The 5,935-nt window shown below is 39.3% G+C and overlaps 1 long non-coding RNA gene across 1 annotated transcript; it reads left to right on the top strand.

Moving 5' to 3' along the window:
• Window positions 1-322: 322 nt before the first annotated feature.
• Window positions 323-2,891, top strand: LOC141516529 (uncharacterized). Its single transcript, XR_012476723.1, has 3 exons — window positions 323-410; window positions 1,783-1,860; window positions 2,680-2,891. It is a non-coding gene; the product is annotated as an uncharacterized LOC141516529 (long non-coding RNA).
• Window positions 2,892-5,935: the final 3,044 nt, after the last annotated feature.

The raw sequence follows: 5,935 nt of genomic DNA, 5'->3' as shown, positions 1-5,935 counted from the left end.
GGGAGGAAGCCACGAATCTGAGCTGTGTCTCTACCCCCTTGGGCCCGTCCCAAGCATGAGGATAGCATACCTCTCCAGAGAACAGCATGTATGTTCTCATGGGCCAGCAGCTCTCCCTCTGTTTGGATCACTCAGACACAGAGACCTCGGGTCCCAAACAACTTCTTCCTAAGAGCTAAAATCACGTGAAAACTGTGACGAACAAGCATCTTAGGTGCTCGGTGGAGTGTGTCTGAGACGAGAGATGCTAACCTCTCACTTGGCCTCTGTGGTGGCTACAAGGAGAGGGGGCCCTGGGCTTCCTTCAGAAACAGTCTAGAGTGTGTGTGGGGGCATGGCTAGCTGAACCTGACCTCCAGGGAGCCCGTCGCACCCAGCATGAGCTACTTAGGAGGGGAAATGCCATTGAGGTGAGCATATTTCTAAATACCCCCGTCCCAGCTGGCTACTTCTGGCCTGTATGTCGAGAACAAATTGAAGAAAAGTAAATTGTATCACATGTAATGTGGAAAAAATTTGATTTTATAAAATAAATTTTTATATCCAAAGAAACACCAGGTGTGGAGTATTATAAGGAGGGAAAAAAAACTTTTCTTGGCCAAAACAAACATTATTTTTGGGTTTCCACATATGAAACACAGGATAAAAAAATATAAGGCATCAGAAATCATTTCAGAGACAAAGATGGCCAACTTCCTTGAAGACTCCTCCCTCATCCTCTCACAGTTCTCACTGAAATAACTGCCTAGAGGCGTGGAGTGGACATCACCGATTCCCCCCCCCCTCTTTTCTTCTCTTCCCTTTTCTTTCATTTCCCTTTCTTTATTTCCTTTTTCATTTTATAGCAGATCATTCTAATGGATCAACAATTTTGGAATGATCCTACCATTTCCTTTCCTATGGTATAGGGGAAAGAACAAGACTAGGGAGAACTGGGGCTCATCTAAAAGAGGCAGTCTGAGAGAATTGATAAGACTTCTTTTTTTGTTTTTGCTTTTGCAAGGCAATGGGGTTAAGTGACTTGCCCAAGGTCACACAGCGAGGCAATTATTAAGTGTCTGAGATTGGATTTGAACTCAGGTCCTCCTGACTCTAGGGCCAGTGCTCTATTGAAGATTTTTTTCTTGGGGATCAAAGGATCTCAGTTCAAACCAAGCTCTGTGTCTTACTATGCAGCCTTGGCCAAATTGGTCAAGCTCTCTGAGCCTCAGTTTTTGTCATCTGCAAAATGGGAATTTGAACTAGATGAACCCTTGAGGTTTTTCCCAGTTCCGTAAGCTATGGAACCTTGTTCCTCTAGGGCTCTATTTACTCAATCATTGTTAAAGCACCTACTATGTTGCAGGAAGTATGAAAGATGCTATGAAAAATATTGTGAATGCATAAAAGAATTCTTGTGAAAATTTGAAATCATTCATCTTCTTTGGAAATTAAGCTGTTGAAATTCTCAGGTGAAAAAATCATCAAGTGATTGAAATGTCAATTTGAAGGTTTGCATCCCCTCTTGCTTCTGTAAACTGCAGTCTCTCCTTTCTGTGTGGAATTCACTTCCATCAATTAATCCACAAGTAAGAATCTAGATGCTGGGGAAACTGGTACAAGGATGAAATGATTCAAGTTTCCTTTAAGAACCACCTCAATTGTGGTGATAAGCCTAGTTGCTAATGCTCTGCAAATTTTCTTATACATAATGACATTATCTGTATAACTGTTATTAGAGAATGTGAGATCTTTAAGAAGGGTTACATTTTGTTTTGGTTTTGTGCTTGTTTGTTTTTTTAGGTAGTGTAGGAAGATCATTGGACTTGTAGTCCAGAAGACCTGAGATCAAATTTGATTTTAGAAACTCACTAGCTTTGGGTAAGTCACTTTGCCTTTGTTTGCTCCAGTGATCTTATCTGTAAAATACAAGTAATAAAAACACCTATGTAGCAAGATTATTGTAAGGATAAAATAAGAAAATAACTGTTGACTGCTTAGCCTGGTCTGAAAAAGTGGGTAATATATAGATGTAAGCAACATTAATTATTATTTTATCTTTGATTCCTTAAAGCGAGCAAAATACTTCCATTTGAAAAATGCACAGTATGCTCCTTTAAGCAAAGATATTTAAAAAATATTTCTTGAATTAATGTATGGTTCCTTCTCTCACAGAACATTGTTTCAGTTGTGTCCCATTCTTCATGACCCCATTTGAGGTTTTCTTGGCAAAGATGCTGGAGTGGTTGGTTTACCATTTCCTTCTTCAGCATGTTTTTTTTTAGATGGGACAAAGAGGATTCAGTGATTTACCCAGGGTCACACAGGCTGGATCTGCATTCATGAAGACAAGTCTTTTGCTCTATCTGTTGGCACTACCTAGCTGCTCAGAAAATGCAATAGTTTAAAAAACAAATGCAAATTATCAAAGGACAAAGTAGAATACTGTTAGTACATTCCTTGTAATGAGATTTTTAGAAGAGATCATAGGATCATAGACTTAGTTTGAATAGACCTTAGGAGTTACCTAGTTCCTGAAAGAGATCACAAAAGAGGGTAGAAAACCCACATATACAAAATATTTATATCAACTCTCTTCATGGTGGCAAAGAATTAGAAATTGAGGGGAAGTCCATCAACTGGGGAATGGTTGAACAAATTGTGGTGTGAGATTGTGATGGAACACTATTGTCCTGTAAGAAATCATAGGCATCCAAACTTGAGAAAATCCTGGAAAGACCTGCAGGAACTGATGCTGAGTGAAGTGAGCAGAACCAGAAGAACATTGTACATACTAACGACATTGTATGATGATCAATTAGAATGGACTTGCTCATCTCAGCAGTTCAATAATCAAAGACAATTCTAAAGGACTTGTGATAGAAAATGCCATCCACAGCCAGAGAAGGAATTACGGTGTCTGAATGCAGATAAAAGCTTACTATTTTCAATTTTAAAAATGTATTATGGTCTTTTCCCCCCTCCCTTTTCCATAGCAAGATTAATATGGATAAATGTTTAATATAGTTATACATGTATAATTTGTATTAGATTGCTTTCTAACAGGGGGAGGGTAAAAAATGTGAAACTCAAAACTTCATAAACATGATTGTTAAAAAGCTATCTTTGTTTGTAATTGGGAAAATAAATTAATAAAATTAAAAATAAATTACCTAGTCAATCTCCTTATTTTACAGATGAGGAAACTGAGGCCACTCCAGATTTATGATCATAATCATTCAGATTTCACCTTTCTTGGTTTTCCCAAGCTGACATAGGTTCCAGGCAAGGTCAAATTTCTTTTTGGCACTGCATTAGTTGTTATGATGTAGTCAAATTCCTCTACTCTCCCCCCCCAAAAAACTATATAGCTGCTTCTAAATTCTCTTTTCAAGTTTTGCCACATTTCTATTTTTTAAATGATGCTATTAAAGTTATAAGTACATTTGAATTATTTATATTTCTGTGTATTGTCTCCAGCTGCAATTGTATATTTCAATATCTTTCAGCTTCACGTTGCCATCTGGACCAGATTGCTGCTAAATCAAATCAGATAAACTTTACCTTTCTACTATCTCTGATATATGTCAACCTCACATCTCCAGAACCACAGGATTCTTAAAAGCAATCTATTTTCAAAGAGCGTGGGGGAAATTAGTGAGTTTGGATAATACAATCTTCATTCTCTGAACATTAGTCTTGAATAGACTAGCATGGACCCGAACTGAGTGGAATAACCAATGTGGTAACATTGAGCCTGGCATGGGCTATTCTTGTGAGACCAACCTCATCTTTTTCCTGAAGCCTTTTTTTTTCCACCATCTGAGCTGCTGCAAGCCAATTTATAGACCCCCACAACAGCTTGTGGATTTTTAAATCTTACAGAACTCTCAAGGCTTGCTTCATATTGACATCATAATTCTAGCTGGCATCTTTGGGATGGGAAAGAGTTTTATTCTAATATCTTTGTCAGTGTGAAGAGGCTGGGACTGATTAGAAGACTAGAAACTTCCCAAATTAGATTTGGGTATTTGGTTCTTAGCTCTACAATCTCCTTCCACTTTATACCCCTCCACGTATTCCACAATCCATGATCCATTTGCTGGCCCTTTTCCCTGGCTGTCCCCAGTCCCTGGAGGGTTCTCACTCTCTGCCTCTGCCTCCTAGTTTCACTACCTTCCTTAAAGACTCAACTCAAATCCCACTTTCTACAGAGACCTTTCTGGTTTTCTCCACCTACTAGTGCCTTCCCTCTAAGATCATTCAGATTTTATATGCACACTTTCCATAGTTTTTCTACTCATGGTAACTTGCAAATTTCCCCCATTAAAATGTGAGCTTTTCAATAAGAGGGATCTTGCTTTTGACTCTCTATGGATATCCAGTGCTTGGCTCATCTTAAATATTGTTGACTGATTGACTTTATCTTTCCTGGTTTATGTGCTAGGCAAGGTGATTTTTATCACTTGCCACACAAGACTGAATTTCCTCAGCCTAGGGGTACTTCATTCAATACAGAAACTGCTTGGTAGTTTGGCCAACTCTGTTTTTAATTCAGGAGACAAAAGGGGGAAAAAAGGAAAGGGGGGGGATAACTTAGAGCATTCCAGATTTGGAAGGTGACCACAATTAAGGAGGGGACAAAAACACCCAAGAGATAATTCACATAGAAGCTGTTTGTCCTTCATTCTTGAAGAATTCCAAGACTTCTGGGAGGTGATGGCAAGACAAGCAGATGATTTGGATTTGAATGGGGGGGGTGGGGAGGTTGGGCTAAGTCCCCAGCCTCATTTTCTCCACCAGTGTCAGCTGATTCCAGTGGTCAGATATCAATCAGGATGACTAGAGATGACCTTGGATCCAAGGCAATCAGGGTTAAGTGACTTGTCCAAGGTCACATAGCTACATAGGTGCTTCTGTCTTCATGGGCTAGCTTGCTGGTATCCTGGTAGGTTATCTTTTCTGTCCTGGGGTGTCCCAGGGTTAAAGCATCCCCTTCCCAGGCAGGGCATATGTGCACATATCTTCCCTGAATATACAAATCTTTCCATACACATCTGGTTCCAAGACAGCCCATTTAATAAGTCTACTGACTAGAAAATGGAATGTTTTCCAAATGACCCTACTGAGAAGCTCTGCAGTCCATTTCTGTTGGAATGATATCATAAATGGTGATAGTCTAATCCTTCCTGTGTTTGCTAAATGGACTTGGGGAGAAACGAGGGGGAAAGCTGAGGGTTTGCCTATAATATTCCAAACTGAATAACTGAATGCAAATCCTAAAGGTGGGAATGGAAATCCTGTTCACTCTGAACACATGAGTGATGCTAATTTCTCTGGCAACAAAAGAAAAATGAATATATCTCTCTTTAAGGGTAAATTACCATTTATTGTAAATGTGCCATATAAAGGAAGCCATAAGCCATAAGTCATTATTATTGACCTATTACGATTCATCCTGCTTTGCCCCTAATTAAATAAAAATGGGCACTTGGAGATAATACACTTAGAGTTAGATTATTCTTTCCTGTACTCTTTCCTGCCTGCTAGGCTTTCCACCACCCTGCTTTGGAATTGATATTCCTGCCTCCCCAGCAGAGAGACAATACAGTCATCAAAGAATGTGCTTCATTTTTGTCCTAAGCACAAGAAGTGTTTATAATCTAAGTTGACATCTTTCACACTTGATGGTATATTTAGCCATCGAGAAGGAGAGAATCAAAACTCATCTAGAGGTCAAAATTACTTGTTGGCTGAATTGGTTCCTCAATGGGAGCAGACTGGGTGAGGGACATTGAGGATGGCAGGCTCACCATCCTTAGTGAAAGAGAGATATTTGGAGAGAACTTGAGGGAAGCCTGTTCTTGGGGTCAGTATATGAAAAAATGAAGCAGGAGATATTCTTCAAGGGGGAAAAAAAACAAGAAACATAGAGCTCTCAACTCCCTTGAATAAG

Source organism: Macrotis lagotis, chromosome 3, assembly GCF_037893015.1.
Source record: "Macrotis lagotis isolate mMagLag1 chromosome 3, bilby.v1.9.chrom.fasta, whole genome shotgun sequence".
NCBI lineage: Eukaryota > Metazoa > Chordata > Mammalia > Peramelemorphia > Peramelidae > Macrotis > Macrotis lagotis.
The sequence above is the reverse complement of the archived record's forward strand: the minus strand, read 5'-3'. Positions and strand labels throughout refer to the sequence as shown.